We start from the raw sequence: 22273 nt of genomic DNA on the forward strand, positions 1-22273 counted from the left end.
TGACCGGGGTCACTGTTTTTGTGTCGTGAAAATGAAAAAAAAATATCTGCAATTTTTTGTGAAAATGGTTATAAAATGTTTTTTTAGGCCTGTCCAGAATGTCGATAGTTCGGCATGACCGGGGTCACTGTTTTTGTGTCAAAAAATGAAAAAAAAAAATCTGAGCTATTTTTGTGAAAATTGTTCTAAAATGTTTTTTTTTAGGCCTGTCCAAAATGTCGCTAGTTCGGCATGATCGGAGTCATTGTTTTTGGTGACAAAAATAGAAATCTGCAATTTTTTGTGAAAATAGTTTTAAAATGTTTTTTTTAGGCCTGTCCAGAATGTCGCTAGTTCGGCATGATCGGAGTCATTGTTTTTGGTGACAAAAATAGAAATCTGCAATTTTTTGTGAAAATAGTTTTAAAATGTTTTTTTTAGGCCTGTCCAGAATGTCGCTAGTTCGGCATGATCGGAGTCACTGTTTTTGGTGACAAAAATAGAAATCTGCAATTTTTTGTGAAAATAGTTTTAAAATGTTTTTTTAGGTCTGTCCAGAATGTCGCTAGTTCGGCATGACCGGGGTCACTGTTTTTGTGTCGTGAAAATGAAAAAAAAATATCTGCATTTTTTTGTGAAAATGGTTATAAAATGTTTTTTTAGGCCTGTCCAGAATGTCGATAGTTCGGCATGACCGGGGTCACTGTTTTTGTGTCAAAAAATGAAAAAAAAAAATCTGAGCTATTTTTGTGAAAATTGTTCTAAAATGTTTTTTTTAGGCCTGTCCAAAATGTCGATAGTTCGGCATGACCGGGGTCACTGTTTTTGGGGACAAAAATAGAAATCTGCAATTTTTTGTGAAAATAGTTTTAAAATGTTTTTTTTAGGCCTGTCCAGAATGTTGCTAGTTCGGCATGACCGGGGTCACTGTTTTTGTGTCGTGAAAATGAAAAAAAAATATCTGCAATTTTTTGTGAAAATGGTTATAAAATGTTTTTTTAGGCCTGTCCAGAATGTCGATAGTTCGGCATGACCGGGGTCACTGTTTTTGTGTCAAAAAATGAAAAAAAAAAATCTGAGCTATTTTTGTGAAAATTGTTCTAAAATGTTTTTTTTAGGCCTTTCCAAAATGTCGATAGTTCGGCATGACCGGGGTCACTGTTTTTGGTGACAAAAATAGAAATCTGCAATTTTTTGTGAAAATAGTTTTAAAATGTTTTTTTAGGCCTGTCCAGAATGTCGATAGTTTGGCATGACCGGGGTCACTGTTTTTGTGTCAAAAAATGAAAAAAAAAATTCTGAGCTATTTTTGTGAAAATTGTTCTAAAATGTTTTTTTTAGGCCTGTCCAAAATGTCGCTAGTTTGGCATGATCGGAGTCATTGTTTTTGGTGACAAAAATAGAAATCTGCAATTTTTTGTGAAAATAGTTTTAAAATGTTTTTTTAGGCCTGTCCAGAATGTCGCTAGTTCGGCATGACCGGGGTCACTGTTTTTGTGTCGTGAAAATGAAAAAAAAATATCTGCAATTTTTTGTGAAAATGGTTATAAAATGTTTTTTTAGGCCTGTCCAGAATGTCGATAGTTCGGCATGACCGGGGTCATTGTTTTTGGTGACAAAAATAGAAATCTGCAATTTTTTGTGAAAATAGTTTTAAAATGTTTTTTTAGGCCTTTCCAGAATGTCGCTAGTTCGGTCACTGTTTTTGTGTCGTGAAAATGAAAAAAAAATATCTGCATTTTTTTGTGAGAATAGTTATAAAATGTTTTTTTTAGGCCTGTCCAGAATGTCGATAGTTCGGCATGACCGGGGTCACTGTTTATGTGTCAAAAAATGAAAAAAAAAAATCTGAGCTATTTTTGTGAAAATTGTTCTAAAATGTTTTTTTTAGGCCTGTCCAAAATGTCGCTAGTTCGGCATGATCGGAGTCATTGTTTTTGGTGACAAAAATAGAAATCTGCAATTTTTTGTGAAAATAGTTTTAAAATGTTTTTTTAGGCCTTTCCAGAATGTCGCTAGTTCGGTCACTGTTTTTGTGTCGTGAAAATGAAAAAAAAATATCTGCATTTTTTTGTGAGAATAGTTATAAAATGTTTTTTTTAGGCCTGTCCAGAATGTCGATAGTTCGGCATGACCGGGGTCACTGTTTATGTGTCAAAAAATGAAAAAAAAAAATCTGAGCTATTTTTGTGAAAATTGTTCTAAAATGTTTTTTTTAGGCCTGTCCAAAATGTCGCTAGTTCGGCATGATCGGAGTCATTGTTTTTGGTGACAAAAATAGAAATCTGCAATTTTTTGTGAAAATAGTTTTAAAATGTTTTTTTTAGGCCTGTCCAGAATGTAGCTAGTTCGGCCGGGGTCACTGTTTTTGTGTCGTGAAAATGAAAAAAAAATATCTGCAATTTTTTGTGAAAATGGTTATAAAATGTTTTTTTAGGCCTGTCCAGAATGTCGATAGTTCGGCATGACCGGGGTCACTGTTTTTGTGTCAAAAAATGAAGAAAAAAAAATCTGAGCTATTTTTGTGAAAATTGTTCTAAAATGTTTTTTTTTTAGGCCTGTCCAAAATGTCGCTAGTTCGGCATGATCGGAGTCATTGTTTTTGGTGACAAAAATAGAAATCTGCAATTTTTTGTGAAAATAGTTTTAAAATGTTTTTTTAGGCCTGTCCAGAATGTCGCTAGTTCGGCATGACCGGGGTCACTGTTTTTGTGTCGTGAAAATGAAAAAAAAATATCAGCAATTTTTTGTGAAAATGGTTATAAAATGTTTTTTTAGGCCTGTCCAGAATGTCGATAGTTCGGCATGACCGGGGTCACTGTTTTTGTGTCAAAAAATGAAAAAAAAAAATCTGAGCTATTTTTGTGAAAATTGTTTTAAAATGTTTTTTTAGGCCTGTCCAGAATGTCGCTAGTTCGGCATGACCGGGGTCACTGTTTTTGTGTCGTGAAAACAAAAAAAAAATCTGAGCTATTTTTGTGAAAATTGTTCTAAAATGTTTTTTTTAGGCCTGTCCAAAATGTCGCTAGTTCGGCATGATCGGAGTCATTGTTTTTGGTGACAAAAATAGAAATCTGCAATTTTTTGTGAAAATAGTTTTTAAATGTTTTTTTAGGCCTGTCCAGAATGTCGCTAGTTCGGCCGGGGTCACTGTTTTTGTGTCGTGAAAATGAAAAAAAAATATCAGCATTTTTTTGTGAAAATGGTTATAAAATGTTTTTTTAGGCCTGTCCAGAATGTCGATAGTTCGGCATGACCGGGGTCACTGTTTTTGTGTCAAAAAATGAAAAAAAAAAATCTGAGCTATTTTTGTGAAAATTGTTCTAAAATGTTTTTTTTTAGGCCTGTCCAAAATGTCGATAGTTCGGCATGACCGGGGTCATTGTTTTTGGTGACAAAAATAGAAATCTGCAATTTTTTGTGAAAATAGTTTTAAAATGTTTTTTTAGGCCTGTCCAGAATGTCGCTAGTTCGGCATGACCGGGGTCACTGTTTTTGTGTCGTGAAAATGAAAAAAAAATATCTGCAATTTTTTGTGAAAATGGTTATAAAATGTTTTTTTAGGCCTGTCCAGAATGTCGATAGTTCGGCATGACCGGGGTCACTGTTTTTGTGTCAAAAAATGAAAAAAAAAAATCTGAGCTATTTTTGTGAAAATTGTTCTAAAATGTTTTTTTTAGGCCTGTCCAAAATGTCGCTAGTTCGGCATGATCGGAGTCATTGTTTTTGGTGACAAAAATAGAAATCTGCAATTTTTTGTGAAAATAGTTTTAAAATGTTTTTTTAGGTCTGTCCAGAATGTCGCTAGTTCGGCATGACCGGGGTCACTGTTTTTGTGTCAAAAAAATAAAAAATAAATATCTGCAATTTTTTGTGAAAATGGTTATAAAATGTTTTTTTAGGCCTGTCCAGAATGTCGATAGTTCGGCATGACCGGGGTCACTGTTTTTGTGTCAAAAAATGAAAAAAAAAAATCTGAGCTATTTTTGTGAAAATTGTTTTAAAATGTTTTTTTAGGCCTGTCCAGAATGTCGCTAGTTCGGCATGACCGGGGTCACTGTTTTTGTGTCGTGAAAACAAAAAAAAAATCTGAGCTATTTTTGTGAAAATTGTTCTAAAATGTTTTTTTTAGGCCTGTCCAAAATGTCGCTAGTTCGGCATGATCGGAGTCATTGTTTTTGGTGACAAAAATAGAAATCTGCAATTTTTTGTGAAAATAGTTTTTAAATGTTTTTTTAGGCCTGTCCAGAATGTCGCTAGTTCGGCCGGGGTCACTGTTTTTGTGTCGTGAAAATGAAAAAAAAATATCAGCATTTTTTTGTGAAAATGGTTATAAAATGTTTTTTTAGGCCTGTCCAGAATGTCGATAGTTCGGCATGACCGGGGTCACTGTTTTTGTGTCAAAAAATGAAAAAAAAAAATCTGAGCTATTTTTGTGAAAATTGTTCTAAAATGTTTTTTTTTAGGCCTGTCCAAAATGTCGATAGTTCGGCATGACCGGGGTCATTGTTTTTGGTGACAAAAATAGAAATCTGCAATTTTTTGTGAAAATAGTTTTAAAATGTTTTTTTAGGCCTGTCCAGAATGTCGCTAGTTCGGCATGACCGGGGTCACTGTTTTTGTGTCGTGAAAATGAAAAAAAAATATCTGCAATTTTTTGTGAAAATGGTTATAAAATGTTTTTTTAGGCCTGTCCAGAATGTCGATAGTTCGGCATGACCGGGGTCACTGTTTTTGTGTCAAAAAATGAAAAAAAAAAATCTGAGCTATTTTTGTGAAAATTGTTCTAAAATGTTTTTTTTAGGCCTGTCCAAAATGTCGCTAGTTCGGCATGATCGGAGTCATTGTTTTTGGTGACAAAAATAGAAATCTGCAATTTTTTGTGAAAATAGTTTTAAAATGTTTTTTTAGGTCTGTCCAGAATGTCGCTAGTTCGGCATGACCGGGGTCACTGTTTTTGTGTCAAAAAAATAAAAAATAAATATCTGCAATTTTTTGTGAAAATGGTTATAAAATGTTTTTTTAGGCCTGTCCAGAATGTCGATAGTTCGGCATGACCGGGGTCACTGTTTTTGTGTCAAAAAATGAAGAAAAAAAATCTGAGCTATTTTTGTGAAAATTGTTCTAAAATGTTTTTTTTAGGCCTGTCCAAAATGTCGCTAGTTCGGCATGACCGGGGTCACTGTTTTTGTGTCAAAAAAAATAAAAAATGAAAAATAAAAAATCTGAGCTTTTTTTGTGAAAATGGTTCTAAATATTTTTTTAGGCCTGTCCAAAATGTTGCTAGTTCGGCATGATCGGAGTCATCGTTTTTGATGACAAAAATAGAAATCGACAATTTTTTGTGAAAATAGTTTTAAAAAGTTTTTTTAGGCCTGTCCAGAATGTCGCTAGTTCGGCCTGACCGGGGTCACTGTTTTTGTATCGTGAAAATGAAAAAAAAATATCTGCAATTTTTTGTGAAAATGGTTATAAAATGTTTTTTTAGGCCTGTCCAGAATGTCGATAGTTCGGCATGACCGGGGTCACTGTTTTTGTGTCAAAAAATGAAAAAAAAAAAATCTGAGCTATTTTTGTGAAAATGGTTCTAAAATGTTTTTTTTAGGCCTGTCCAAAATGTCGCTAGTTCGGCATGATCAGAGTCATTGTTTTTGGTGACAAAAATAGAAATCTGCAATTTTTTGTGAAAATAGTTTTAAAATGTTTTTTTAGGCCTGTCCAGAATGTCGCGTTCGGTCACTGTTTTTGTGTCGTGAAAATGCAAAAAAAATATCTGCATTTTTTTGTGAGAATAGTTATAAAATGTTTTTTTTAGGCCTGTCCAGAATGTCGATAGTTCGGCATGACCGGGGTCACTGTTTTTGTGTCAAAAAATGAAAAAAAAAAATCTGAGCTATTTTTGTGAAAATTGTTCTAAAATGTTTTTTTTAGGCCTGTCCAAAATGTCGCTAGTTCGGCATGGTCGGAGTCATTGTTTTTGGTGACAAAAATAGAAATCTGCAATTTTTTGTGAAAATAGTTTTAATATGTTTTTTTAGGCCTGTCCAGAATGTCGCTAGTTCGGCATGACCGGGGTCACTGTTTTTGTGTCGTGAAAATGAAAAAAAAATATCTGCAATTTTTTGTGAAAATGGTTATAAAATATTTTTTTAGGCCTGTCCAGAATGTCGATAGTTCGGCATGACCGGGGTCACTGTTTTTGTGTCAAAAAATGAAAAAAAAAATCTGAGCTATTTTTGTGAAAATTGTTCTAAAATGTTTTGTTTAGGCCTGTCCAAAATGTTGCTAGTTCGGCATGATCGGAGTCATTGTTTTTGGTGACAAAAATAGAAATCTGCAATTTTTTGTGAAAATAGTTTTAAAATGTTTTTTTAGGCCTGTCCAGATTGTTGCTAGTTCGGCATGACCGGGGTCACTGTTTTTGTGTCGTGAAAATGAAAAAAAAATATCTGCAATTTTTTGTGAAAATGGTTATAAAATGTTTTTTTAGGCCTGTCCAGAATGTCGATAGTTCGGCATGACCGGGGTCACTGTTTTTGTGTCAAAAAATGAAAAAAAAAATCTGAGTTATTTTTGTGAAAGTTGTTCTAAAATGTTTTTTTTAGGCCTGTCCAAAATGTCGATAGTTCGGCATGACCGGAGTCATTGTTTTTGGTGACAAAAATAGAAATCTGCAATTTTTTGTGAAAATAGTTTTAAAATGTTTTTTTAGGCCTGTCCAGAATGTCGCCAGTTCGGCATGATCGGAGTCATTGTTTTTGGTGACAAAAATAGAAATCTGCAATTTTTTGTGAAAATAGTTTTAAAATGTTTTTTTAGGCCTGTCCAGAATGTCGATAGTTCGGCATGACCGGGGTCACTGTTTTTGTGTCAAAAAATGAAGAAAAAAAATCTGAGCTATTTTTGTGAAAATTGTTCTAAAATGTTTTTTTTAGGCCTGTCCAAAATGTCGCTAGTTCGGCATGATCGGAGTCATTGTTTTTGGTGACAAAAATAGAAATCTGCAATTTTTTGTGAAAATAGTTTTAAAATGTTTTTTTAGGCCTGTACAGAATGTCGCTAGTTCGGTCACTGTTTTTGTGTCGTGAAAATGAAAAAAAAATATCTGCATTTTTTTGTGAGAATAGTTATAAAATGTTTTTTTAGGCCTGTCCAGAATGTCGATAGTTCGGCATGACCGGGGTCACTGTTTTTGTGTCAAAAAATGAAAAAAAAAATCTGAGCTATTTTTGTGAAAATTGTTCTAAAATGTTTTTTTTAGGCCTGTCCAAAATGTCGATAGTTCGGCATGATCGGAGTCATTGTTTTTGGTGACAAAAATAGAAATCTGCAATATTTTGTGAAAATTGTTTTAAAATGTTTTTTTAGGCCTGTCCAGAATGTCGCTAGTTCGGCATGACCGGGGTCACTGTTTTTGTGTCGTGAAAATGAAAAAAATATCTGCAATTTTTTGTGAAAATGGTTATAAAATGTTTTTTTAGGCCTGTCCAGAATGTCGATAGTTCGGCATGACCGGGGTCACTGTTTTTGTGTCAAAAAAAATAAAAAATGAAAAATAAAAAATCTGAGCTTTTTTTGTGAAAATGGTTCTAAAATATTTTTTTAGGCCTGTCCAAAATGTTGCTAGTTCGGCATGATCGGAGTCATCGTTTTTGATGACAAAAATAGAAATCTGCAATTTTTTGTGAAAATAGTTTTAAAATGTTTTTTTAGGCCTGTCCAGAATGTCGCTAGTTCGGCATGATCGGAGTCATTGTTTTTGGTGACAAAAATAGAAATCTGCAATTTTTTGTGAAAATAGTTTTAAAATGTTTTTTTAGGCCTGTCCAGAATGTCGCTAGTTCGGCATGACCGGGGTCACTGTTTTTGTGTCGTGAAAATGAAAAAAAAATATCTGCAATTTTTTGTGAAAATGGTTATAAAATGTTTTTTTAGGCCTGTCCAGAATGTCGATAGTTCGGCATGACCGGGGTCACTGTTTTTGTGTCAAAAAATGAAAAAAAAAAATCTGAGCTATTTTTGTGAAAATGGTTCTAAAATGTTTTTTTTAGGCCTGTCCAAAATGTCGCTAGTTCGGCATGATCAGAGTCATTGTTTTTGGTGACAAAAATAGAAATCTGCAATTTTTTGTGAAAATAGTTTTAAAATGTTTTTTTAGGCCTGTCCAGAATGTCGCGTTCGGTCACTGTTTTTGTGTCGTGAAAATGAAAAAAAAATATCTGCAATTTTTTGTGAAAATGGTTATAAAATATTTTTTTAGGCCTGTCCAGAATGTCGATAGGTCACTGTTTTTGTGTCAAAAAATGAAAAAAAAAATCTGAGCTATTTTTGTGAAAATTGTTCTAAAATGTTTTGTTTAGGCCTGTCCAAAATGTCGCTAGTTCGGCATGATCGGAGTCATTGTTTTTGGTGACAAAAATAGAAATCTGCAATTTTTTGTGAAAATAGTTTTAAAATGTTTTTTTAGGCCTGTCCAGATTGTTGCTAGTTCGGCATGACCGGGGTCACTGTTTTTGTGTCGTGAAAATGAAAAAAAAATATCTGCAATTTTTTGTGAAAATGGTTATAAAATGTTTTTTTAGGCCTGTCCAGAATGTCGATAGTTCGGCATGACCGGGGTCACTGTTTTTGTGTCAAAAAATGAAAAAAAAAAATCTGAGCTATTTTTGTGAAAGTTGTTCTAAAATGTTTTTTTTAGGCCTGTCCAAAATGTCGATAGTTCGGCATGACCGGAGTCATTGTTTTTGGTGACAAAAATAGAAATCTGCAATTTTTTGTGAAAATAGTTTTAAAATGTTTTTTTAGGCCTGTCCAGAATGTCGCCAGTTCGGCATGATCGGAGTCATTGTTTTTGGTGACAAAAATAGAAATCTGCAATTTTTTGTGAAAATAGTTTTAAAATGTTTTTTTAGGCCTGTCCAGAATGTCGCCAGTTCGGCATGATCGGAGTCATTGTTTTTGGTGACAAAAATAGAAATCTGCAATTTTTTGTGAAAATAGTTTTAAAATGTTTTTTTAGGCCTGTCCAGAATGTCGATAGTTCGGCATGACCGGGGTCACTGTTTTTGTGTCAAAAAATGAAGAAAAAAAATCTGAGCTATTTTTGTGAAAATTGTTCTAAAATGTTTTTTTTAGGCCTGTCCAAAATGTCGCTAGTTCGGCATGATCGGAGTCATTGTTTTTGGTGACAAAAATAGAAATCTGCAATTTTTTGTGAAAATAGTTTTAAAATGTTTTTTTAGGCCTGTACAGAATGTCGCTAGTTCGGTCACTGTTTTTGTGTCGTGAAAATGAAAAAAAAATATCTGCATTTTTTTGTGAGAATAGTTATAAAATGTTTTTTTAGGCCTGTCCAGAATGTCGATAGTTCGGCATGACCGGGGTCACTGTTTTTGTGTCAAAAAATGAAAAAAAAAATCTGAGCTATTTTTGTGAAAATTGTTCTAAAATGTTTTTTTTAGGCCTGTCCAAAATGTCGATAGTTCGGCATGACCGGGGTCACTGTTTTTGGAGACAAAAATAGAAATCTGCAATTTTTTGTGAAAATAGTTTTAAAATGTTTTTTTAGGCCTGTCCAGAATGTCGCTAGTTCGGCATGACCGGGGTCACTGTTTTTGTGTCGTGAAAATGAAAAAAAAATATCTGCAATTTTTTGTGAAAATGGTTATAAAATGTTTTTTTAGGCCTGTCCAGAATGTCGATAGTTCGGCATGACCGGGGAAACTGTTTTTGTGTCAAAAAATGAAAAAAAAAAATCTGAGCTATTTTTGTGAAAATAGTTTTAAAATGTTTTTTTAGGCCTGTCCAGAATGTCGCTAGTTCGGCATGACCGGGGTCACTGTTTTTGTGTCGTGAAAATGAAAAAAAAATATCTGCAATTTTTTGTGAAAATGGTTATAAAATGTTTTTTTAGGCCTGAAGAAAAAAAAAAATCGGAGCTATTTTTGTGAAAATTATTCTAAAATGTTTTTTTTAGGCCTGTCCAAAATGTCGCTAGTTCGGCATGATCGGAGTCATTGTTTTTGGTGACAAAAATAGAAATCTGCAATATTTTGTGAAAATTGTTTTAAAATGTTTTTTTAGGCCTGTCCAGAATGTCGCTAGTTCGGCATGACCGGGGTCACTGTTTTTGTGTCGTGAAAATGAAAAAAATATCTGCAATTTTTTGTGAAAATGGTTATAAAATGTTTTTTTAGGCCTGTCCAGAATGTCGATAGTTCGGCATGACCGGGGTCACTGTTTTTGTGTCAAAAAAAATAAAAAATGAAAAATAAAAAATCTGAGCTTTTTTTGTGAAAATGGTTCTAAAATATTTTTTTAGGCCTGTCCAAAATGTTGCTAGTTCGGCATGATCGGAGTCATCGTTTTTGATGACAAAAATAGAAATCTGCAATTTTTTGTGAAAATAGTTTTAAAATGTTTTTTTAGGCCTGTCCAGAATGTCGCTAGTTCGGCATGATCGGAGTCATTGTTTTTGGTGACAAAAATAGAAATCTGCAATTTTTTGTGAAAATAGTTTTAAAATGTTTTTTTAGGCCTGTCCAGAATGTCGCTAGTTCGGCATGACCGGGGTCACTGTTTTTGTGTCGTGAAAATGAAAAAAAAATATCTGCAATTTTTTGTGAAAATGGTTATAAAATGTTTTTTTAGGCCTGTCCAGAATGTCGATAGTTCGGCATGACCGGGGTCACTGTTTTTGTGTCAAAAAATGAAAAAAAAAAATCTGAGCTATTTTTGTGAAAATGGTTCTAAAATGTTTTTTTTAGGCCTGTCCAAAATGTCGCTAGTTCGGCATGATCAGAGTCATTGTTTTTGGTGACAAAAATAGAAATCTGCAATTTTTTGTGAAAATAGTTTTAAAATGTTTTTTTAGGCCTGTCCAGAATGTCGCGTTCGGTCACTGTTTTTGTGTCGTGAAAATGAAAAAAAAATATCTGCAATTTTTTGTGAAAATGGTTATAAAATATTTTTTTAGGCCTGTCCAGAATGTCGATAGGTCACTGTTTTTGTGTCAAAAAATGAAAAAAAAAATCTGAGCTATTTTTGTGAAAATTGTTCTAAAATGTTTTGTTTAGGCCTGTCCAAAATGTCGCTAGTTCGGCATGATCGGAGTCATTGTTTTTGGTGACAAAAATAGAAATCTGCAATTTTTTGTGAAAATAGTTTTAAAATGTTTTTTTAGGCCTGTCCAGATTGTTGCTAGTTCGGCATGACCGGGGTCACTGTTTTTGTGTCGTGAAAATGAAAAAAAAATATCTGCAATTTTTTGTGAAAATGGTTATAAAATGTTTTTTTAGGCCTGTCCAGAATGTCGATAGTTCGGCATGACCGGGGTCACTGTTTTTGTGTCAAAAAATGAAAAAAAAAAATCTGAGCTATTTTTGTGAAAGTTGTTCTAAAATGTTTTTTTTAGGCCTGTCCAAAATGTCGATAGTTCGGCATGACCGGAGTCATTGTTTTTGGTGACAAAAATAGAAATCTGCAATTTTTTGTGAAAATAGTTTTAAAATGTTTTTTTAGGCCTGTCCAGAATGTCGCCAGTTCGGCATGATCGGAGTCATTGTTTTTGGTGACAAAAATAGAAATCTGCAATTTTTTGTGAAAATAGTTTTAAAATGTTTTTTTAGGCCTGTCCAGAATGTCGCCAGTTCGGCATGATCGGAGTCATTGTTTTTGGTGACAAAAATAGAAATCTGCAATTTTTTGTGAAAATAGTTTTAAAATGTTTTTTTAGGCCTGTCCAGAATGTCGATAGTTCGGCATGACCGGGGTCACTGTTTTTGTGTCAAAAAATGAAGAAAAAAAATCTGAGCTATTTTTGTGAAAATTGTTCTAAAATGTTTTTTTTAGGCCTGTCCAAAATGTCGCTAGTTCGGCATGATCGGAGTCATTGTTTTTGGTGACAAAAATAGAAATCTGCAATTTTTTGTGAAAATAGTTTTAAAATGTTTTTTTAGGCCTGTACAGAATGTCGCTAGTTCGGTCACTGTTTTTGTGTCGTGAAAATGAAAAAAAAATATCTGCATTTTTTTGTGAGAATAGTTATAAAATGTTTTTTTAGGCCTGTCCAGAATGTCGATAGTTCGGCATGACCGGGGTCACTGTTTTTGTGTCAAAAAATGAAAAAAAAAATCTGAGCTATTTTTGTGAAAATTGTTCTAAAATGTTTTTTTTAGGCCTGTCCAAAATGTCGATAGTTCGGCATGACCGGGGTCACTGTTTTTGGAGACAAAAATAGAAATCTGCAATTTTTTGTGAAAATAGTTTTAAAATGTTTTTTTAGGCCTGTCCAGAATGTCGCTAGTTCGGCCGGGGTCACTGTTTTTGTGTCGTGAAAATGAAAAAAAAATATCTGCATTTTTTTGTGAAAATGGTTATAAAATGTTTTTTTAGGCCTGTCCAGAATGTCGATAGTTCGGCATGACCGGGGAAACTGTTTTTGTGTCAAAAAATGAAAAAAAAAAATCTGAGCTATTTTTGTGAAAATAGTTTTAAAATGTTTTTTTAGGCCTGTCCAGAATGTCGCTAGTTCGGCATGACCGGGGTCACTGTTTTTGTGTCGTGAAAATGAAAAAAAAATATCTGCAATTTTTTGTGAAAATGGTTATAAAATGTTTTTTTAGGCCTGAAGAAAAAAAAAAATCGGAGCTATTTTTGTGAAAATTATTCTAAAATGTTTTTTTTAGGCCTGTCCAAAATGTCGCTAGTTCGGCATGATCGGAGTCATTGTTTTTGGTGACAAAAATAGAAATCTGCAATTTTTTGTGAAAATAGTTTTAAAATGTTTTTTTAGGCCTGTCCATAATGTCGCTAGTTCAGCATGACGGGGTCACTGTTTTTGTGTCGTGAAAATGAAAAAAAAATATCTGCAATTTTTTGTGAAAATGGTTATAAAATGTTTTTTTAGGCCTGTCCAGAATGTCGATAGTTCGGCATGACCGGGGTCACTGTTTTTGTGTCAAAAAATGAAAAAAAAAATCTGAGCTATTTTTGTGAAAATTGTTCTAAAATGTTTTTTTTTAGGCCTGTCCAAAATGTCGCTAGTTCGGCATGATCGGAGTCATTGTTTTTGGTGACAAAAATAGAAATCTGCAATTTTTTGTGAAAATAGTTTTAAAATGTTTTTTTAGGCCTGTCCAGAATGTCGCCAGTTCGGCATGATCGGAGTCATTGTTTTTGGTGACAAAAATAGAAATCTGCAATTTTTTGTGAAAATAGTTTTAAAATGTTTTTTTAGGCCTGTCCAGAATGTCGATAGTTCGGCATGACCGGGGTCACTGTTTTTGTGTCAAAAAATGAAGAAAAAAAATCTGAGCTATTTTTGTGAAAATGGTTATAAAATGTTTTTTTAGGCCTGTCCAGAATGTCGATAGTTCGGCATGACCGGGGTCACTGTTTTTGTGTCAAAAAATGAAAAAAAAAATCTGAGCTATTTTTGTGAAAATTGTTCTAAAATGTTTTTTTTAGGCCTGTCCAAAATGTCGATAGTTCGGCATGACCGGGGTCACTGTTTTTGGAGACAAAAATAGAAATCTGCAATTTTTTGTGAAAATAGTTTTAAAATGTTTTTTTAGGCCTGTCCAGAATGTCGCTAGTTCGGCCGGGGTCACTGTTTTTGTGTCGTGAAAATGAAAAAAAAATATCTGCAATTTTTTGTGAAAATGGTTATAAAATGTTTTTTTAGGCCTGTCCAGAATGTCGCTAGTTCGGCCGGGGTCACTGTTTTTGTGTCGTGAAAATGAAAAAAAAATATCTGCATTTTTTTGTGAAAATGGTTATAAAATGTTTTTTTAGGCCTGTCCAGAATGTCGATAGTTCGGCATGACCGGGGAAACTGTTTTTGTGTCAAAAAATGAAAAAAAAAAATCTGAGCTATTTTTGTGAAAATAGTTATAAAATGTTTTTTTAGGCCTGAAGAAACAAAAAAATCGGAGCTATTTTTGTGAAAATTATTCTAAAATGTTTTTTTTAGGCCTGTCCAAAATGTCGCTAGTTCGGCATGATCGGAGTCATTGTTTTTGGTGACAAAAATAGAAATCTGCAATTTTTTGTGAAAATAGTTTTAAAATGTATTTTTAGGCCTGTCCATAATGTCGCTAGTTCAGAATGACGGGGTCACTGTTTTTGTGTCGTGAAAATGAAAAAAAAATATCTGCAATTTTTTGTGAAAATGGTTATAAAATGTTTTTTTAGGCCTGTCCAGAATGTCGATAGTTCGGCATGACCGGGGTCACTGTTTTTGTGTCAAAAAATGAAAAAAAAAATCTGAGCTATTTTTGTGAAAATTGTTCTAAAATGTTTTTTTTTAGGCCTGTCCAAAATGTCACTAGTTCGGCATGATCGGAGTCATTGTTTTTGGTGACAAAAATAGAAATCTGCAATTTTTTGTGAAAATAGTTTTAAAATGTTTTTTTAGGCCTGTCCAGAATGTCGCCAGTTCGGCATGATCGGAGTCATTGTTTTTGGTGACAAAAATAGAAATCTGCAATTTTTTGTGAAAATAGTTTTAAAATGTTTTTTTAGGCCTGTCCAGAATGTCGATAGTTCGGCATGACCGGGGTCACTGTTTTTGTGTCAAAAAATGAAGAAAAAAAATCTGAGCTATTTTTGTGAAAATTGTTCTAAAATGTTTTTTTTAGGCCTGTCCAAAATGTCGCTAGTTCGGCATGATCGGAGTCATTGTTTTTGGTGACAAAAATAGAAAACTGCAATTTTTTGTGAAAATAGTTTTAAAATGTTTTTTTAGGCCTGTACAGAATGTCGCTAGTTCGGTCACTGTTTTTGTGTCATGAAAATGAAAAAAAAATATCTGCATTTTTTTGTGAGAATAGTTATAAAATGTTTTTTTAGGCCTGTCCAGAATGTCGATAGTTCGGCATGACCGGGGTCACTGTTTTTGTGTCAAAAAATGAAAAAAAAAATCTGAGCTATTTTTGTGAAAATTGTTCTAAAATGTTTTTTTTAGGCCTGTCCAAAATGTCGATAGTTCGGCATGACCGGGGTCACTGTTTTTGGAGACAAAAATAGAAATCTGCAATTTTTTGTGAAAATAGTTTTAAAATGTTTTTTTAGGCCTGTCCAGAATGTCGCTAGTTCGGCATGACCGGGGTCACTGTTTTTGTGTCGTGAAAATGAAAAAAAAATATCTGCAATTTTTTGTGAAAATGGTTATAAAATGTTTTTTTAGGCCTGTCCAGAATGTCGATAGTTCGGCATGACCGGGGTCACTGTTTTTGTGTCAAAAAATGAAAAAAAAAAATCAGCTATTTTTGTGAAAATTGTTCTAAAATGTTTTTTTTAGGCCTGTCCAAAATGTCGCTAGTTCGGCATGATCGGAGTCATTGTTTTTGGTGACAAAAATAGAAATCTGCAATTTTTTGTGAAAATAGTTTTAAAATGTTTTTTTAGGCCTGTCCAGAATGTCGCTAGTTCGGCCGGGGTCACTGTTTTTGTGTCGTGAAAATGAAAAAAAAATATCTGCAATTTTTTGTGAAAATGGTTATAAAATGTTTTTTTAGGCCTGTCCAGAATGTCGCTAGTTCGGCCGGGGTCACTGTTTTTGTGTCGTGAAAATGAAAAAAAAATATCTGCATTTTTTTGTGAAAATGGTTATAAAATGTTTTTTTAGGGTTGTCCAGAATGTCGATAGTTCGGCATGACCGGGGTCACTGTTTTTGTGTCAAAAAATGAAAAAAAAAAATCAGAGCTATTTTTGTGAAAATTGTTCTAAAATGCTTTTTTTAGGCCTGTCCAAAATGTCGCTAGTTCGGCATGATCGGAGTCATTGTTTTTGGTGACAAAAATAGAAATCTGCAATTTTTTGTGAAAATAGTTTTAAAATGTTTTTTTAGGCCTGTCCAGAATGTCGCTAGTTCGGCATGACCGGGGTCACTGTTTTTGTGTCGTGAAAATGAAAAAAAAATATCTGCAATTTTTTGTGAAAATGGTTATAAAATGTTTTTTTAGGCCTGTCCAGAATGTCGATAGTTCGGCATGACCGGGGTCACTGTTTTTGTGTCAAAAAATGAAAAAAAAAATCTGAGCTATTTTTGTGAAAATTGTTCTAAAATGTTTTTTTTAGGCCTGTCCAAAATGTCGATAGTTCGGCATGACCGGGGTCACTGTTTTTGGAAACAAAAATAGAAATCTGCAATTTTTTGTGAAAATAGTTTTAAAATGTTTTTTTAGGCCTGTCCAGAATGTCGCTAGTTCGGCATGACCGGGGTCACTGTTTTTGTGTCGTGAAAATGAAAAAAAAATATCTGCAATTTTTTGTGAAAATGGTTATAAAATGTTTTTTTAGGCCTGTCCAGAATGTCGATAGTTCGGCATGACCGGGGTCACTGTTTTTGTGTCAAAAAATGAAAAAAAAAAATCTGAGCTATTTTTGTGAAAATTGTTCTAAAATGTTTTGTTTAGGCCTGTCCAAAATGTCGCTAGTTCGGCATGATCGGAGTCATTGTTTTTGGTGACAAAAATAGAAATCTGCAATTTTTTGTGAAAATAGTTTTAAAATGTTTTTTTAGGCCTGTCCAGATTGTTGCTAGTTCGGCATGACCGGTGTCACTGTTTTTGTGTCGTGAAAATGAAAAAAAAATATCTGCAATTTTTTGTGAAAATGGTTATAAAATGTTTTTTTAGGCCTGTCCAGAATGTCGATAGTTCGGCATGACCGGGGTCACTGTTTTTGTGTCAAAAAATGAAAAAAAAAAATCTGAGCTATTTTTGTGAAAGTTGTTCTAAAATGTTTTTTTTAGGCCTGTCCAAAATGTCGATAGTTCGGCATGACCGGGGTCACTGTTTTTGGTGACAAAAATAGAAATCTGCAATTTTTTGTGAAAATAGTTTTAAAATGTTTTTTTAGGCCTGTCCAGAATGTCGATAGTTCGGCATGACCAGGGAAACTGTTTTTGTGTCAAAAAATGAAAAAAAAAAATCTGAGCTATTTTTGTGAAAATAGTTTTAAAATGTTTTTTTAGGCCTGTCCAGAATGTCGCTAGTTCGGCATGACCGGGGTCACTGTTTTTGTGTCGTGAAAATGAAAAAAAAATATCTGCAATTTTTTGTGAAAATGGTTATAAAATGTTTTTTTAGGCCTGAAGAAAAAAAAAAATCTGAGCTATTTTTGTGAAAATTGTTCTAAAATGTTTTTTTTAGGCCTGTCCAAAATGTCGCTAGTTCGGCATGATCGGAGTCATTGTTTTTGGTGACAAAAATAGAAATCTGCAATTTTTTGTGAAAATAGTTTTAAAATGTTTTTTTAGGCCTGTCCATAATGTCGCTAGTTCAGCATGACGGGGTCACTGTTTTTGTGTCGTGAAAATGAAAAAAAAATATCTGCAATTTTTTGTGAAAATGGTTATAAAATGTTTTTTTAGGCCTGTCCAGAATGTCGATAGTTCGGCATGACCGGGGTCACTGTTTTTGTGTCAAAAAATGAAGAAAAAAAATCTGAGCTATTTTTGTGAAAATTGTTCTAAAATGTTTTTTTTAGGCCTGTCCAAAATGTCGATAGTTCGGCATGACCGGGGTCACTGTTTTTGGAGACAAAAATAGAAATCTGCAATTTTTTGTGAAAATAGTTTTAAAATGTTTTTTTAGGCCTGTCCAGAATGTCGCTAGTTCGGCATGACCGGGGTCACTGTTTTTGTGTCGTGAAAATGAAAAAAAAATATCTGCAATTTTTTGTGAAAATGGTTATAAAATGTTTTTTTAGGCCTGTCCAGAATGTCGATAGTTCGGCAATACCGGGGTCACTGTTTTTGTGTCAAAAAATGAAAAAAAAAAATCAGCTATTTTTGTGAAAATTGTTCTAAAATGTTTTTTTTAGGCCTGTCCAGAATGTCGCTAGTTCGGCATGACCGGGGTCACTGTTTTTGTGTCGTGAAAATGAAAAAAAAATATCTGCAATTTTTTGTGAAAATGGTTATAAAATGTTTTTTTAGGCCTGTCCAGAATGTCGATAGTTCGGCATGACCGGGGTCACTGTTTTTGTGTCAAAAAATGAAAAAAAAAAATCAGCTATTTTTGTGAAAATAGTTTTAAAATGTTTTTTTAGGCCTGTCCAGAATGTCGCTAGTTCGGCCGGGGTCACTGTTTTTGTGTCGTGAAAATGAAAAAAAAATATCTGCAATTTTTTGTGAAAATGGTTATAAAATGTTTTTTTAGGCCTGTCCAGAATGTCGCTAGTTCGGCCGGGGTCACTGTTTTTGTGTCGTGAAAATGAAAAAAAAATATCTGCATTTTTTTGTGAAAATGGTTATAAAATGTTTTTTTAGGGTTGTCCAGAATGTCGATAGTTCGGCATGACCGGGGTCACTGTTTTTGTGTCGTGAAAATGAAAAAAAAATATCTGCAATTTTTTGTGAAAATGGTTATAAAATGTTTTTTTAGGCCTGTCCAGAATGTCGATAGTTCGGCATGACCGGGGTCACTGTTTTTGTGTCAAAAAATGAAAAAAAAAATCTGAGCTATTTTTGTGAAAATTGTTCTAAAATGTTTTTTTTAGGCCTGTCCAAAATGTCGATAGTTCGGCATGACCGGGGTCACTGTTTTTGGAAACAAAAATAGAAATCTGCAATTTTTTGTGAAAATAGTTTTTAAATGTTTTTTTAGGCCTGTCCAGAATGTCGCTAGTTCGGCATGACCGGGGTCACTGTTTTTGTGTCAAAAAATGAAAAAAAAAATCTGAGCTATTTTTGTGAAAATTGTTCTAAAATGTTTTGTTTAGGCCTGTCCAAAATGTCGCTAGTTCGGCATGATCGGAGTCATTGTTTTTGGTGACAAAAATAGAAATCTGCAATTTTTTGTGAAAATAGTTTTAAAATGTTTTTTTAGGCCTGTCCAGATTGTTGCTAGTTCGGCATGACCGGTGTCACTGTTTTTGTGTCGTGAAAATGAAAAAAAAATATCTGCAATTTTTTGTGAAAATGGTTATAAAATGTTTTTTTAGGCCTGTCCAGAATGTCGATAGTTCGGCATGACCGGGGTCACTGTTTTTGTGTCAAAAAATGAAAAAAAAAATCTGAGCTATTTTTGTGAAAGTTGTTCTAAAATGTTTTTTTTAGGCCTGTCCAAAATGTCGATAGTTCGGCATGACCGGGGTCACTGTTTTTGGTGACAAAAATAGAAATCTGCAATTTTTTGTGAAAATAGTTTTAAAATGTTTTTTTAGGCCTGTCCAGAATGTCGCTAGTTCGGCATGACCGGGGTCACTGTTTTTGTGTCGTGAAAATGAAAAAAAAATATCTGCAATTTTTTGTGAAAATGGTTATAAAATGTTTTTTTAGGCCTGTCCAGAATGTCGATAGTTCGGCATGACCAGGGAAACTGTTTTTGTGTCAAAAAATGAAAAAAAAAAATCTGAGCTATTTTTGTGAAAATAGTTTTAAAATGTTTTTTTAGGCCTGTCCAGAATGTCGCTAGTTCGGCATGACCGGGGTCACTGTTTTTGTGTCGTGAAAATGAAAAAAAAATATCTGCAGTTTTTTGTGAAAATGGTTATAAAATGTTTTTTTAGGCCTGAAGAAAAAAAAAAATCTGAGCTATTTTTGTGAAAATTGTTCTAAAATGTTTTTTTTAGGCCTGTCCAAAATGTCGCTAGTTCGGCATGATCGGAGTCATTGTTTTTGGTGACAAAAATAGAAATCTGCAATTTTTTGTGAAAATAGTTTTAAAATGTTTTTTTAGGCCTGTCCATAATGTCGCTAGTTCAGCATGACGGGGTCACTGTTTTTGTGTCGTGAAAATGAAAAAAAAGTATCTGCAATTTTTTGTGAAAATGGTTATAAAATGTTTTTTTAGGCCTGTCCAGAATGTCGATAGTTCGGCATGAATGGGGTCACTGTTTTTGTGTCAAAAAATGAAAAAAAAAATCTGAGCTATTTTTGTGAAAATTGTTCTAAAATGTTTTTTTTTAGGCCTGTCCAAAATGTCGCTAGTTCGGCATGATCGGAGTCATTGTTTTTGGTGACAAAAATAGAAATCTGCAATTTTTTGTGAAAATAGTTTTAAAATGTTTTTTTAGGCCTGTCCAGAATGTCGCCAGTTCGGCATGATCGGAGTCATTGTTTTTGGTGACAAAAATAGAAATCTGCAATTTTTTGTGAAAATAGTTTTAAAATGTTTTTTTAGGCCTGTCCAGAATGTCGCTAGTTCGTCATGACCGGTGTCACTGTTTTTGTGTCACGAAAATGAAAAAAAAAAAATCTGCAATTTATTGTGAAAATTGTTTTAGACATTTTTTTTAGGCCTGTCCAGAATGTCGCTTTTTCAGCTTGATCAGAGTCATCGTTTTTAGGGACAAATAGAAATCTGCAATTTTTTGTATAAATTGTTTTTAAAAAAAAAATTTAGGCCAGTCCGGAATGTTGCTAGTTCGGCATGACCGGGGTCACTTTTTTTGTGTCACGAAAAAGAAAAAAAAAAATATCTGCAATTTTTTGTGAAAATGGTTATAAAATGTTTTTTTAGGCCTTTGCAGAATGTCGATAGTTCGGCATGACCGGGGTCACTGTTTTTGTGTCAAAAAATGAAAAAAAAAAATCGGAGCTTTTTTTGTGAAAATTGTTCTAAAATGTTTTTTTAGGCCTGTCCAAAATGTCGCTAGTTCAGCATGACCGTGTCACTGTTTTTGTGTCACGAAAATGAAAAAAAAAAATCTGCCATTTTTTGTGAAAATGGTTTTACATTTTTTTTTAGGCCTGTCCAGAATGTCGCTTTTTCGGCATGATCGGAGTCATAGTTTTTAGGGACAAAATAGAAATCTGCAATTTTTTGTGAAAATGGTTTTAAAATGTTTTTTTAGGCGTGTCCAAAATGTCGCTAGTTCGGCATGATCGGAGTCATCGTTTTTGGTGACAAAAATAGAAATCTGCCATTTTTTGTGAAAATGGTTTTAAAATGTTTTTTTAGGCCTGTCCAGAATGTCGCTAGTTCAGCATGACCGTGTCACTGTTTTTGTGTCACGAAAATGAAAAAAAAAAATCTGCCATTTTTTGTGAAAATGGTTTTAAATTTTTTTTTAGGCCTGTCCAGAATGTCGCTTTTTCGGCATGATCGGAGTCATAGTTTTTAGGGACAAAATAGAAATCTGCAATTTTTTGTGAAAATGGTTTTAAAATGTTTTTTTAGGCGTGTCCAAAATGTCGCTAGTTCGGCATGATCGGAGTCATCGTTTTTGATGACAAAAATAGAAATCTGCAATTTTTTGTGAAAATGGTTTTAAAACATTTTTTTAGGCCTGTCCAAAATGTCGCTAGTTCGGCATGATCGGAGTCATCGTTTTTGGTGACAAAAATAGAAATCTGCAATTTTTTGTGAAAATGGTTTTTAAAATGTTTTTTTTTAGGCCTGTCCAGAATGTCGCTAGTTCGGTATGACCGGGGTCACTGTTTTTGTGTCACGAAAATGAAAAAAAAAAATCTGCAATTTTTTGTGAAAATGGTTTTAAATTTTTTTTGGGGGCCTATTTCTGGACGACATTCTGGACGAATGTCGCTTTTTCGGCATGACCGGGGTCACTGTTTTTGTGTCGTGAAAATGAAAAAAAGATATCTGCAATTTTTTGTGAAAATGGTTCTAAAATATTTTTTTAGGCCTGTCCAAAATGTCGCTAGTTCGGCATGATCGGAGTCATCGTTTTTGATGACAAAAATAGAAATCTGCAATTTTTTGTGAAAATGGTTTTAAAATGTTTTTTTAGGCCTGTCCAGAATGTCGCTAGTTCGGCATGACCGGGGTCACTGTTTTTGTGTCGTGAAAATGAAGAAAAAAAAATCTGCAATTTTTTGTGAAAATGGTTTTAAAACATTTTTTTAGGCCTGTCCAAAATGTCGCTAGTTCGGCATGATCGGAGTCATCGTTTTTGATGACAAAAATAGAAATCTGCAATTTTTTGTGAAAATGGTTTTAAATTTTTTTGGGGGGCCTATTTCTGGACGGCATTCTTGACGAATGTCGCTTTTTCGGCATGACCGGGGTCACTGTTTTTGAGTTAAAAAATGAAAAAAAAAATCTGAGCTTTTTTTGTGAAAATGGTTCTAATATGTTTTTTTTAGGCCTGTCCAAAATGTCGCTAGTTCGGCATGATTTGAGTCATCGTTTTTGGTGACAAAAATAGAAATCTGCAATTTTTTGTGAAAATGGTTTTTAAATGTTTTTTAGGCCTGTCCAGAATGTCGCTAGTTCGTCATGACCGGTGTCACTGTTTTTGTGTCACGAAAATAAAAATAAAAATACCTGCAATTTTTGGTGAAAATGGTTATAAAATGTTTTTTTAGGCCTGTCCAGAATG

The sequence above is a fragment of the Salmo salar genome, chromosome 14, assembly GCF_965601325.2.
Source record: "Salmo salar chromosome 14, fSalSal1, whole genome shotgun sequence".
Taxonomy (NCBI): Eukaryota; Metazoa; Chordata; class Actinopteri; order Salmoniformes; family Salmonidae; genus Salmo; species Salmo salar.